The sequence below is a fragment of the Ostrinia furnacalis genome, unplaced genomic scaffold, assembly GCF_004193835.3.
Source record: "Ostrinia furnacalis isolate ACB-3 unplaced genomic scaffold, ASM419383v2 OfSCF7067, whole genome shotgun sequence".
NCBI classification, from domain to species: Eukaryota; Metazoa; Arthropoda; class Insecta; order Lepidoptera; family Crambidae; genus Ostrinia; species Ostrinia furnacalis.
This window is the reverse complement of record NW_021137306.1, coordinates 322,048-337,567: the sequence shown is the minus strand read 5'-3', so window position 1 is coordinate 337,567 and position 15,520 is coordinate 322,048. Positions and strand designations below refer to the sequence as shown.

Genomic DNA, 15,520 nt, shown 5'->3' with positions numbered 1-15,520 from the left:
TTAGAAACTCATGTCTACTGCAGGCAAGAGCTTTTAATAAAAGACTTGCGATTTCAGCTCATGAACCATCTGACATGTTATTGGTAAAACAGACTTAAATTCTTTTGTGGTTTAACGGATATTCTTTCCTATCAAGTACAAGTTTCCGAATCGGAACCAACCTTGCGTTGCGAAGTTGCGACTCCTGTGCATATTCAAATTTATTTATTTTGCAAGTAGAGTTATAAAGAGCCCTTTTACACGTCCCAGTATTACTTTAACCCTACCACTGCTTCGGGACAACAAATGGGCCAGGATCTACATTTGGGCAGTTTATAAAACGATATTACCAAGCAGCGTGTTGTTAAACTAGTGATAAAGCTATTTTTACTTACAACCGGAAAGCTCTATCATCTGATAAGTTGAAAGCAATGATTATACCAAAAGTGGAAGCGAGCGTCACTCGGAATCTCAACCACAGACATACAATAGATTATTCCCGTATATTCCGCTAGGTCCCCTTTTCGACGAAGGATACAGTGACCTTTTATAAATAGACATTCCCTTTTTCTGTAAAGGAATTTCCAATTTTCCCAGAGAAGACGTCACGTACGAAGCACCGTCTTGAATTTAAGATGTCGAGGTCACAAAGCAAAGACTCGTGATGCCACCCACGCTGTACGTAGGAGTCCCAACTCTGAAAATCGATTTTCATTTATTCGATTCTATTTTTCTCTTTCACTCGTCCCGGCGTACTAGCGTAAATGACTGAGATAACTAGTACGATACATCGGAATCAAAAGTAGTAGTGCCTCTAAAAAGAAGTAACAGATTTCTAAAGTAATTAGCGTCAAAACAAATCTCGAGAGTTGTTGATAATCTTTTGTTTCGAATTTGTAAGTACGTTTTAACAATTTGTCTTGGAAATGTAACATTAAATTCTTAAACAAAAGGCTATTTTAAGATAAAGTCCTCGATAAGGTGAAGTATTTTTTATAAGAGGTTGTGATAAAATACATGATTAAATACTGTAGGCACCTCCTAACACAGCATGAGCATTTTGTAGGTATTGACGTTTCTTTTACTGTAATTAATACGTTTAAGTACTAATACTTGTTCACTTGTTCCTTAAAAGTAAATTAAAACCGTTAACCCACGCCAAAAACATGTTTAATCCGACTTAGTTTAATTGCAGTTAATTAAATTTCACAGACTTAATTACTTTTTTAATTATCTCACATTCTTGTCTCCTTGTTTTTTCGTTACGTTTTAAGCTCGTTGCAATTTATTCGTTCTTGGCACAGCTTCTGGCTCTCAAAAATTGGCAACACCACCTCCTAAATCACCTTTAATTTCTTTGCAGCTATTTCTACGGTAATTTTTATTGTTTACTAGCTGACCCAGCGAACTTTGTTCCGCCTTAATGGCAATAAATAAGCAGACTTTTTTTATTTCGAACGGTATAAAAAGTATCCTATGTCCTTCTCCTGGCTCTAAACTACCTCCCTGACAATTTTCAGCTAAATCGGTTCAGCCGTTCTTGAGTTATAAGTGGAGTAACTAACACGACTTTCTTTTATGTATATATAGATGTCGGCTCCACACTAATTTGGTTTTAATTGTTAGTAAACGAAGCAATTATTTCTATTTTTGTAGTATTTTCTAGTAACTTGTTAATGGTTTTGGTAATCAATGTGTCTGTTTCGTATGAACAGTTATGTGGATTTTAAATTGTGTGTTTGTTTCTTTATCTTAGATCATTTGCATGATAATAATACGCCTCCCCTATAATAATAACTGTCTGTAAGTTAATTTACAGCTGTCATACTAATACTCGTAATTACCTAGGTCTATGCGATGCAGAAGTTTTATATTGTGTACAACCCTATTAGTCTTCACAGTAAAAGATACAACATACACACACCGGCAGATTTAGCGGAACGCAAAAAAAAGAATGAAAATAAGGAAAATTACTACTGATCTATGAAATATTTATTATACAAAATAAAGAGATAATTAAAATAAAATAAAATAACATAGATTTTTTAAATATTTAGTCGTTTTTATTTAATAAAAAATCATCGAAACGAAATTTCAATTTTTCCGTTTTGATCAAAAATTAGAAATTGTGGCCAGATTAAAAATTAGGGTAGCTTATCACTAACCAAATGAATTAATTAATGATGGGTATTTCCCCCTCTTGCTCTGATGATGGTTTCCATTCATCTGAGCATGCTGCAGTTAATGTTATGAAGGGTATTTTGGGGCAATGTCTGCCATTCCTCTAGTAACGCGTTTCTCAACACCACCGGTGGTTTATGCTCGTTGTTGTCTCGTCCTCGATGATGAAAGATAACTAGTGTAGTCCCGGCTTACATCCTCTGGCGTCACACAATTTTAAAGCTAAAATAAAATATTTCTGAACGCAGTCGTACCTAGGTCCCACCACGCCATCTATACCTGTCAACTCATTCGGTTTTCCGTGTTTAATGGCGTCACGTTTGCGGTCGTGAAAAATTTGTTATTTAGAGTGTTTTTTGTACTGAATATTCGAAATAATGGAAATAAAAAGGAAAGGAGAACATAAACTTCCTCTACTGAAAAAGATTCGACGGTTGGAAAAGAAAATAATCAGTTTACCGGAATCCGATGACGAAGGTGAGGTTATGAAAAAATGAAGAATCTGTTCGAGGCTCTGGTTTATTGGTAATAAACTTACTTATAGCAACCATGGGGGTGTTCTGTGGGAACACACGAGGTTGGCGATATAAGTAGAGCACTTTTTTTGCGGCGATGTACGCATTTGTTGCATGACGCAATATGGCGGCAAGGCACGCTACGACAAAACAATACTTGTCTATTTATGCAACCACTGGGGTGTTCTGTGGGAACACACACGGTTGGCAATAATTACCAAGGGCATTCTTCGGGAATGCACGCAACTTTTATGCATGACAAGCTATGCAACTATGTTTTCTATGACGGAAAAAAACATCTTTCACGTAAAAGAAATCCAAATTAGCAAAAGTTTCATTCAATTCAAAACACTCAACGAAACTGTTGATGGGGTAATTTAAACAAAATAATTAAAAAAATATACTGTTGGCAATTAGTTTTTTCATATTTAGAATTAAATTAAAAAATAATGTCATAATTAGGCATTTTTTTCCTAAATAATGATGATATTGATGCTTTTTTTTCCGTTCCTCTAAATCTGCCGGTGTGTGTACTTAATTACCTACATGTAAAAATGGCGCTAGGAAAAATACTTGATGACAAATATACATTAAAATTTATTAGCGTATGAACATTAAAATAGCACATAAATGATTATACACCTGCACTCAATTTTAAATTCAATTATGCTTTTCATAAAGTTACTTTTGAATACTGTTAAATCGATGCCCTTGAATCGAGTACGCATACGTGATAAATAACAAGTATATTTCAAAGTCATTGTAAAAGCAATGTTGCAAGTGAAGCTTTCGATCGACCGCACTTTTATTGATTGCTTTCTTCGTAATGACGACGTCATATCTAGCTAACACCTTGGCAATCTTGTATAGTTGTAATAGAGGATATTTTACAATAAAAACGAATCGTATGATGTGCTGTGGACTGTAGATATTAATGTGTCACGTGGCATTCACATTTCTTTTTAGTATCTTGTTTGTCTCGATTACAGACAACTATTTTTACCCAACTGCATAGAAAGGAAGAGTTTACGTTTGTTATAAATAAGGGTTTTCAGATCAATGAAACCTAATAATTCAGTCAGATTTTATTACTTATCACTGAACGCTAAACGCAGAGTTAATCCCTGTCAGTCATTGTCTGTAAACTTATACGCACTTAGACAATATACAACGGCGTACGTACCTTTTATTCAAACAAAATTCCTTTTAGCCTAGGTGCAGACCACCGACTTTTAGTTGGCCGATAGTTGGGCCCGATATTTACTTACGGCCGATACCAGTTTGGCGTAATGTGCGCACTTTCATACATGTCCATACTGATTTACAGCCCGACCCAACTATCGACCAACTAAAAATCGGTGGTATGCGCCTAGGCTTAATCATAACTGAAATGTGGCGCCCAACGTGGTTTCAACAATAGCAAACACGTTTCATGTCTCATTTAAAAAGTTCTTACCGGCCTGATCGTCACTTACCATCAGGTGAGATACAGGCCAAGAGCTTCCTCGTGGATAAAAAAAAAATAGTATCGGTCAAACCGCAATAGCTAGGATGAATGTTATTAAAGTAGTCTAGTCTCATTAATATTTCATGATAAACCGCAAGCGCATATTATGTTACTTGTCCAGCCAGTTGTTACATAAGTGGTCAGAATATGAGGATTAGCTAACGTTTAGACATGAAGAAGGTCATATTAACAGAAGTAGATTCAACAGGCTCAATCCTCAAACTAACTATAATGGGACTATTCCCAACTCATCCTACAGCTGAAACTCCTGTAGCCAGAATCTACAGTGAAGACCAAGCATCTCCCGGCTAAGTTAAACTGTCATTGGATCCGCAACTAATCAAACTGATTGTAGCAATCACTCTCTACCTTTTTAAAGTGCAATAAATTTTTGTATTGGACTGGGTGTTTTCTATGTATAATATGTATGTAATTACAAAAAAAAAAGTATTTAAGTATGTTTATATCCGTTGTCTAGTACCCATAGTACAAGCTTTGCTTAGTTGGGAATAGAAGTGCAGTGTAAAATGTCCAAGGATATAAAAAATAAAAAAAAATGACAAGGTATAAAAGGAAACCCTTAAAGAACCACTTTATCTATTTGTCTGTCTATCAAACACAGTAAAACAGCCTCGTATTCCAAAATTGGAAAATGCAAGGTGCTAGTCCACAATCATCAAAAATATATACTTGAAAGTTATGTTTGTTTTTGAATCTTACATTTTCTCATTAGATCAAAAGTGGTCACACCGATTGTCACCTCGATTGTGGACTGGGTGTGTCTTTACTACCTCCAAAATATAAAGTGATAGTGATGGCATTACAATATTGATATTGAGGTCAACGTTAAAAGCGTTCATTAAATTAATTAACATGTGGAGCCATAATAGCTGCCTTAACCTCCTGTTATTAAGTTAAAAGTCCCATTATTGGTATTATTCGTGTCCAAGGTTTTTGTTTTGCCAAATTTTCAAAAAAAATTAAAGATCTTCTCGTTTTTTACAAGCGTTTATGATTATACATAATTATTTAATATCGTTGTGGGCGGTCCCCTGTACGAGTGCAATGAGTTGACCACCAACAGGGAAAGATGACGATATCATTAGACGAACATCCAAGCAATCACAATTCAAGACGCTCCACTCTGTCAAGAGTGTAATGACTGAGAAGAAGAAGAATATCGTTCACAAATACAAAATCCGGCTCAAAGGCCCATGTACATGTACCAAAAAACCCAAAGGTGTTGGTTTTGATTTGATAAAAACCGAGATAACCTAGAGACTCGCAAATAAAGCACACCGTGATTCAATTTGTACACAGCGCCATCTATCGGTAACTTGAATCATGAACAGTGAACACTAAACCTTAGACATGAAAAGAAAGCAGCTTATCGAGGTATAGCTGCATACCGGCTGCAATACTTTACAAATACCGCGCATAGCACTGTTGGTTGCGCGCGCGCATACCAAGATCTATTTATAGACCCACGATAATTATTGAGTGTTTATTGACTGCTATATTATAAAGTTTTATTAGTATTTATTCACAAATATTTTATGTTGGTTTTACTTATAAACGAACACAGCTACAAAGTATGTAAATGTGATACACGGACAAGGCCTTTTAAAGCTCTGCCATTTTGTTTCGTATTTCACTCGATTTTGCGTATTTATTTACTTAAACAGTCATCCTGTATACGTTTTTTTATCTCTACCCACAATATTAACTTCATTTAAGTCGTTAAAATGAAATAAAATGGACGTACTGCAAATAATGCATAGAAGAAAATAAACAAGAAGCTATAAAGACATATTTACGACTCTACAGTTTACAACTGTCCGGCAGATAACCTCCCAGTGACGACTGTCATTAAAATACAGATGGAAATGCAAAGATAAAGCTATATTTAAATAAATCCAATAACATTACCTGCTTCAGACTCCGATATCCCGGGTTTGATTCCCACGGGGGGAAGATTTTTCTGTTCGGTTTGGTTGGTGATAGGGCTTGTTCTAAGTCCGCCTGGCTAGCTACCACCATCTTACAAGTCTGTCGCTATAACAACAATGAGTGAGGTATAGGCCAAAAGCTTCTTCACTGTGGATACAAAGTCTTCTGATTAAGTCCCTATTAACCTATTAAGAACTTATCCATCAAGATACAACTAATGACGTCACAGGTTTCGGCAAAGATATCTCGCAGATAAAATCACCTAGATAGCGACAATTTCTATCAGATAATCTGAAACGTGAACGAGATTTGAAACTGGATCTGAATCTGCGGTTATGTACTTGAAAAAATAGTTATTTGCTCAATGCTTTATGGTTGACATTCTAATAAAGGAAAATGGGCATGACAAAAAACACCTGAATAAACTCAAGTAAACAAATTGCTGAAATTATTGAAAACAAATGAACATACGCAAATGTAAAGTACATAGTAATAAAATTTTGTATACACAGAACATGGTGCGGTCGTTTGTTGCTATGTTACAAAAGGTGTTGATGCTCGTTTATGTAGTAGTTTGTTTCTGAGGTATAATTAGCATAACTTAAGATTTTAGTTAACATAATGTGTCTAAATACACGTTTAAAAGAAAACAGGAGATTAACTATCAGTAAATGTAAACTTGTCCCATTGTTTTATTTCATAAACATAATGTTTATTGTAATATACTGCTACTCCCTTTTTTTCTATTGTTTTTTTGTATGTTATAAACACAGGCCATGGCCATGGCCATGTCAACAGATTGTATGATAAAAAATTCGAGTATTTTATTTCATTGAACATTAAGTGTGGTGAACGCCACTAGTTTTTCTCAAACATATTTGCCAACAAACGTCACTTGTGTAGGAGAACATCCGCTGTAGGCGTCCTCCCACTGAAATTGAGAATTGTACAGTCAACAAGACACCAGACTTTATATTTGTTGTAAAATAAAACCTATTTATAAGAGCATAAGATAACACAGTGTTGAAATTGATGTGATCGTCTGTACATCGTACGTCATCTCATACCATGAATCATTTTCTCAAAGGGAATTTAATCCAATGCAACTACGAGTAAGTCCTATGAGTAATTCGACTTGCAAGGATATCTGTAAGTGACTTGTTCTGTTTAGGATTGATTTCCACTAAAGTAGAAGCGAACATTTTCTCAGAGAGAAAACTTTTGATATTTTATTTTTGCCATAAAATTGATATTGCTGGTAATCCTCTATGGATCTTATCTCCTACTAAATTTCACCTCTCACAACAATTTTCCAAACACACCCAAATTAAATATGTTCTTGAATACATTTACATGCATTTATTTCAAACCAATTTAAATCCAAATTAACAATGTAATTAAAAATCAGCAGATATTTACCTTTGAAACCCAAAACTAAATTGGTAAATGGCAAATAAATAACCATGAACCTTTTTTTCGACGGAATTTGAATAATTATTCAAAATTCAATACAGTTACTAACAATCTATTTAGCTCTTTTTTGCAGTCTTTAGTCTCGTTTCGTTCCATGTATTGTGACGAATGACGACAATGCAATTAGTTAGACCGTTGCTTTTACTTTGTATTGTCTATACCACGCTGGCATACATGTGCTGGTCAGGATCAGTCATCGACTTTGGCATGTGACCTAACTGTAGATTTTTGTGTTGAAATGCACACAATCAATTTTTTAAATTCCTTTTTATACCTACTGCCTATTCTGTATAAGTGCTCTTCGGACCTGTGCCTGTAGAAAAACCACAATTAAAGATTATGTTGCAGTGCTAGAGAAAGCTGAAGCGCTTTTAAATGGGACCTATAAATAAATGTGTGAAATGTAACAAATAAAATACAATTGCCAAATGCTTTTTTTTTTCTCTATAGCCTGTTACAAAGTCAAATAATTGCGCATTCCTTGCCAATTCCTCTGCTCCGCTTTGTATGGGGGCAGCCCTAAGGTAGATGGTATCGTATGCGCGTACGCGTGATGTTGAGGCGCCATGACACCACGCACGCAGACACGTGCGTGACGCCGCGTAGTGATGTGTTGGATTATAATTATCGACAAATGATCCGCAAATCATAAAAAAGCAATGTGATAACAGGTCGTAACTCACGCAAACTTGAATAGAGTAAATGCTACTTTATCCATTCAAAATGATATAGAGCTGTAAATACCGAGTTTGATAATGATACCTACATGTTATTTATTAACATTCACAAGAAGTACCTAGATAAGAATAAGAATAAATGTATTACTGTATAAAACTTAGCCTAAACACGTACATGTTTGGTTTCAATCAAATTAAGTTTAGTGTGCGAAAGTAAAGATGGAACAAAAATGGCTAAATTGGACCTCTCTTAACGGCGCGTCCACACTGAGGTACCATTATCATGCTGAGCATCATGTCAGTACTTAGTTATCATAAAACTAATTTGACGATTCTGCGTTAAGTGATCTTATGACTCACACACACATTATACTCTTAACTTACAATTTATGAAACGAACATAAAAGCCTTGTATAAAAGCGGCGATGACCGACAACCTACATGTTTTAAATTTGAAACGCATATCCACACGTCACTAAACCGCGGCGTCTAGAGGCCGCAGGATAGCTGACGCCGGATCGTGTGTCGCTTGTCTATTTTATCAATGAGAACGATCTGTCTTGCTCATTAAAGTAATGGACCAATCATACATGAAAGTAACCGTTAAATCCATTAGGAGTACGGAGTCAAGCGAAACAATTTGATTACTCGGTTTACCTGACATACAGTATACTGGTACAGTGGCAGACGAAGCCATGCGAAGTTTTTTGGCACCCACTCGCGAATCTAGTGTAAAATACATTGGTAGCTTACGTTCTGTCACTTAATTTCCGAACTTTCGATTCCACTGCGTCGCCCTCTGAGTAACCAGGGTCCTTAAGTTCTTCCAACTCTCCTATTGAGAAAAAAATATCTTTGAACTAATTGTAGTAGCTAGACCGCTAGTAAAAACTCAACCAGTCAAGGCCAGGTTTGTCCCAATGAAAAACAGGCTTACACAAAAACTTTGCCTTTTGTCTCTTGCCACTAAAACTGGAAATAAACCGCAAGACTCCGTAATTGGTGCAAATAACCCCGCCCTATCAGAGCCGCAATCTTAATTGCCCTCAAGGCGATCGTCGGAGATTTATTGTATAACGTTATAAATAACTTTCTCTCGACAGTTAAAGGACAGATAACGCCGTGCATTAATCGGTGGGAAGGTCTAGTTCAGTTCTGCGGATGAAAGCCTATTATGTAAGATTTTGCGAACCTTTCCCATGCATATTTCGTACAAGACTTGCGAAAAAATGTCAGGAATCTTTGTACACTTTTGAGTGTACTTTTGAAGAGGTGCGAGTTGACGACAAAAATAATAGATGAAATCGTAATTTCCCAACTCGCACCCGCTAGCGAGTTTGACACGTGCGAGTTGACGAACAAGTCACGAAATCAAATAATGCCCCTAATGAATGTTGTGAGCACTACAACACCAGTTACGGTGGAATCTCTGTGGGGACAAATGTTGCTAGGAGAAATACGGATGACCAGAGAAGACAGTTTTATTTCCTTTTGTGAGTTTTCTCATACCAGAGTTTGTGAGAATACCGCTACTTCAAGAAAACCCTTACAGAAGAAATACCAATCAATATGTAAATGAATATGCTGTGGAATCATAAACATGCGTCAAAGGGTAAATCCTAGATAATCAGAAAACAATTAAGGATGTTATCAAATTACCAAACAGAAGCTAGACGTCATTACGTGTTTGCCCTTAGTCACTTACGTGGGGAAACATAACATCGAGAAGATTATGATAAATTACATTATAATAAACTCTTTAGTTAGATTTTGTTATAGTATGGCCTTGCAGTCACTATATTTTATACTTGTCAAGCAGGACTCACTTTTAACATTATCTAAATGCATTTAGAAACTACTGAAAACTGCAAAAGTAAATTTAGCCGATGCGCTACATTTTTCACCAGTGGTTCCTTTGTTTCTTAACGAAAATTCAATAAAATGTTTTTGAATGGTAAACTGTAAGTATTTTTCAAATTCGAATATTCCGACCGTGAACCATGTAAATTCTGCGTCATACCAGTCATACTGAAACCCAGACGAGCTGTCCTCTATTGTTACTGAGTTACTGACACAGGAAATGTCCTAGATTTTAAAGCAACTAGAGTGTAGAGTCTGGGCCATTCACGTATATGGGCTTTGTCTTTCAAGATGTCTCACTCGTGTAACATCTTACATGAACTTCGTCTGTCGTTGTTAACGACCCAGACGTCTAATATCATAAACTACAGACGCCTTATTTTAGTAAGATACACGTGAAATTTTGCTTGAAAGCTTTAAAAAGAAACAATTTTACCAATTTTTTTTTTTAATATCTTTGGACATTTTACACTGCGTTTCTTGTCCCAAACTAAGCAAAGCTTGTACTGTGGGTACTAGACAACGAATATAAACATACTTAAATACTTTTTTTTTGTAAATACATAGGTACATACTATACATAGAAAACACCCAGATTATTTCAAAACAAAAAATCTCATATTATCTACCTAACTGCTGTGTAATCAATGGCATACTAGTAATAATTAGATCAAGTTTAAGTATACGTATTTCTAATATTTGCTGACTTCACAAGTTTATTTATAGCATAGTAGTAAGTGACATCATCTATGTCACCGTCTGGTCATGTCGCTATGATAATACAGATTATGCTCGTTGTTGTCTCGTCCTCGATGATGAAAGATAACTAGTGTAGTCCCGGCTTACATCCTCTGGCGTCACACAATTTTAAAGCTAAAATAAAATATTTCTGAACGCAGTCGTACCTAGGTCCCACCACGCCATCTATACCTGTCAACTCATTCGGTTTTCCGTGTTTAATGGCGTCACGTTTGCGGTCGTGAAAAATTTGTTATTTTATAGTGTTTTTTGTACTGAATATTCGAAATAATGGAAATAAAAAGGAAAGGAGAACATAAACTTCCTCTACTGAAAAAGATTCGACGGTTGGAAAAGAAAATAATCAGTTTACCGGAATCCGATGACGAAGGTGAGGTTATGAAAAAATGAAGAATCTGTTCGAGGCTCTGGTTTATTGGTAATAAACTTACTTATAGCAACCATGGGGGTGTTCTGTGGGAACACACGAGGTTGGCGATATAAGTAGAGCACTTTTTTTGCGGCGATGTACGCATTTGTTGCATGACGCAATATGGCGGCAAGGCACGCTACGACAAAACAATACTTGTCTATTTATGCAACCACTGGGGTGTTCTGTGGGAACACACACGGTTGGCAATAATTACCAAGGGCATTCTTCGGGAATGCACGCAACTTTTATGCATGACAAGCTATGCAACTATGTTTTCTATGATGGACCACACGTTGTCGGCAAACCTCGATGCATCCGGAGGGAATGCATGTAAATTTCGCGGTACAATGCAGCACAGTACCAGGAGCTTCCATTCAATAGTGTTTCTTTTACAGTTAAAAGGAGATTGAAGGTGAAATTGAAAGTGAAGATGAGAATGATCATCCTGAAACAGAATTCCTTGAGGATCTTATCCTTGACGAGGATTACAACAAAAAGGAGGAATTAGGGGATGAAGTACTGAATATACTAGGAGTGGCTCCCGCTCCAACCCCTAAGAATGCACTTCTGCTCAAACAAATTGCTGAGAGATGGTGCGAGATCCTGGAGAAAGGACTGAAAAAAGATGAAAAAGAAACAGTTACAAAAGACAATCCAGCCTTCCAGAATGTACTCAAGATGTGTGCTCAAAAACATAATAAGGAAGTTGCTGCTGCTCTAAATGACAGGGCTAAGAGAAGGGATCAAGTAATTGAAACCCGACAGAAACAAATGTCCACAGCCTTGGCCTGTGTAGGCCATGCTGTACAGATGTGTATCGGAGATCATTAACAACTAAAACTGTAATAAGAAGCTGAATGAAGCGGGTTAGCAGCTAAGTGATTCTATATGTTCCGGAAACCAATTGATGTAGAAACTTGGCACTCTCAACAATAAAAAATAACAATCTAAGGACTCATTACTTGAAACTGAGAATGGAGATTATTTGTTTGGTAATAATCTGATTGAAAAAATAAAAACTGCAAGGGCAGTTCAATAATCATGAAAGGAATTAAAGGTGATAGTGAATGAGAAAAAGGAGAACTTCATAAGGTGATCTGAAATCTGCTAAGAACGAGAACAATCGTGCTTCAAACTGGTGAGGCCCTCCTCGGATGTGATCACAGAGGTTCCAGAGGTCAGGCGGGCCGACATGCAATCGTCAAAACCAGCCAGCAAGGAGACGAGGGTAAAAATAATGCTAAGGTAGGCAGAATCAGTTTTTATTCTTAACAATTGGAAGCAAATCACTAGTGATCCTGTGATATTATATTGTGTCCAGGGTTATAAATAATTACCTCAACAGGGGTCTCTACCCCTAAACAATAATTTGCTATTGGTAGACCAACGGCAGATTAAATTAAAATTTAAATTGTTACTCAGTACGAATGCCATTGAAACATGATGGTTACAAGTGATCGATTCTGTTCTCCAGTCTTTGTTATAAGAAACCAAATGGTACCTATGTTTCATTTTGAATTTGAAAAACTTAACACTTGTGAATACTGAACATTTTAAACTAGAGGATTATCGCACAGTATGTAAGCTTATACAGAATAATTATTACCTATTTAGTAACTTTAGATCACAAAGATGCATATTACCTGACTAATATAAATGACTGTTGTTAAAAAGTATTTAAGGTAAAGTATTTATTTATTTTTATGAAGGAAAACATTACTAAGTAAATGTTGTTGGACTTTAGAAAATTACAGCAAATTACAGCTGCTCTATGAGAGAAAAGTTGCATTTCAATTATTTATAATTGACAATTATCCGGGTATTGGTAAAGACTATATTATGTTTTAATAATATGAACATGATTTTAGATCTTATCCACATAAAGTTTTATTGTTAACAAAGAAAAGTGTGATCTGATTCTCAAACAGTAACGTTAACTTCAGTAAGGTTTCTTTAATACAGTACAAATGACATTAATGTATATTATCTAACTAAAAGAAAGTAAATTCTTTAAATTGATTAAAGAGTTATAGTCAAAGGTGATGTTCACAATAAGTTCATGTGCCAAGTAAGCTTGAAGCTATATGTCTAGCCATAAAATACGGTATTTTATACACCAAATAATTAACTAAAATTTCTTGCAGTTAAAAAGTAGGTATAATGATAAAAATGAATACAAAATTTCTTTTAACAATCAACGTAGAGAGGCGGAGCAATAGTGTAAATGAATCTAAGAATACTATTAGAAAAAACACTTAAATATCCGAGATATTTAGTGATGCTTCTATGACAGTATGGGGAGCTTCATGTGGTACAAGTCTTACAGACGTAGTATGGTCAGAGGACAAACTAGGCTCTCATATAAATGCTCTTGAATTAAAAGCTGCCTGCATCAAAGTTAACAAAATACCAAATACTTCTTAGAATAGACAATGTTACTGCTATCCATATGTATAAACAGACTAGGTGGTATTCAATATCTACATTTACATAGCCTTGCAAAACAAATATGGCAATGGTGTGAATTAAGAGATATTTATAATCAGTTTATGTACATAAACATCAAAATTAATGTAATTGCAGTTTTTTGAACCAAGGAAACCACCAAGTAACATAGAGTGGGAAATTAATTACATTTTGAACAAATAACTTCAACCTTAGGAACACCATCCATAGATCTCTTCGCAACAAAGACTAACAAGAAATGTCATTGATTTGTATCACCGCGTCCTGACCTGGATGCATTTGCAATTGATGTATTTACACTTTGTTGATATCAACTGAAGTTTCATATTAATTTCCAACATGATCCTTAAAACCGTGGAAAAAATAGTTTTCAGATAAAGGGCATAGGGGTAGTTCCATATTGGAACACCATATTATGTTTATGAGATAGCTAGTTCACAAACCATCAATTTTGAAACTTACTAAAGATTTACTTATATTACAAAATTCCAAAGAACCACACCCCGTGCACAAGAACCTAGACTGATGGCAGGAGTATTATCAGGCAGGCCTTAATAAAATCTGGAATCAGTGAGATTATGAGATCCGAGATCATGTCAGTTTCTATATCTGTTAATACATTAAAACAATACCAACCATGTATTGTAGTATGGACTAAGTATGCACAAGAATTATGGCTATCAACAAAATAAGCCAAGCTTTCCAGATGTTATTACTTATTTAACTAAAAAGTTTCACGAGGTATTGTCATAAGGTAGTTTGAATTATATTAGATCAGCATTGTCATTAATTTTATAGGTACTCACCTCGACGAAACAGATGAAAATATCAAAAGATTGTTTAAAGGATTCTTTAAGTTAAGACCTAGTGCTCCTAAATATAATGATACATGGGATGTATCCACAGTTCTTAAGTATAGGTATTGAAATGGAATATAAAAATAGACTGCTATATTGTAATTTTAGCCACATGTCAAAGAATGCGAACATTAAATTTAATTGAAATAAACAACATAGTTATTAAGGATGATTGTGTAACAATTAAAATTGATAAATTAAATTAAAATTAATAAAGACCTCTGGTCAAGTCTGATACGTGTCAGCCATTTACATTACCTTTCTTTAGGGATAAAGTAGAGATCTGTCCTGCTCAAGCACTTAGTGATTAGTTTGGTGCAATAAAACATCTTAGAAAACCACACAAAAAGGTTTCCTCCAGCACAATCAGCTGTTGGATAGAGACGTGCATGACAGAAAGTGGTATAGACACATCAATCTTTACCATACATTCATAGCATTAGGCACGCTACAACATCTGCAATGTTAAAAAAAAAAAAAAAAATGTGATAATATTGAAGTTATACGGAGAACAGCTGCTTGGTCTGGGGAATCCACAAACAGTATTTTGAAGGTGTTACAATAGACTCATTATAAATAATAGTTACTTTGCAGTGAACATTTTTAGAAATTAATAAGTTTATATGAATGCTATTTAGCTCATAAGAAAAATATGTCTGATTAAGTAGTGATAAGGGTAATAGTTACTAATTAATGAAACTTTGAATAAAACAATACTTTTTTTACTTGAACATGTTTGTTTAATTTTACAATTTGAACATGTTTGTTTAATTTTACAATTTGAACATGTTTGTTTAATTTTACAATTTGAACATGTTTGTTTAATTTTACAATTTGAACATGTTTGTTTAATTTTACAATTTGAACATGTTTGTTTAATTTTA

At 35.1% G+C, this 15,520-nt stretch overlaps 1 protein-coding gene and 1 long non-coding RNA gene across 2 annotated transcripts in view; both read left to right on the top strand.

Moving 5' to 3' along the window:
* Window positions 1–15,520, top strand: part of l(1)G0007 (ATP-dependent RNA helicase l(1)G0007) — a 131,008-nt gene that overhangs the window by 68,942 nt on the left and 46,546 nt on the right. The window lies entirely within an intron of this gene.
* Window positions 10,939–15,120, top strand: LOC114363353 (uncharacterized). The gene is made up of 2 exons (XR_003656772.1): window positions 10,939–11,271; window positions 11,709–15,120. It is a non-coding gene; the product is annotated as an uncharacterized LOC114363353 (long non-coding RNA).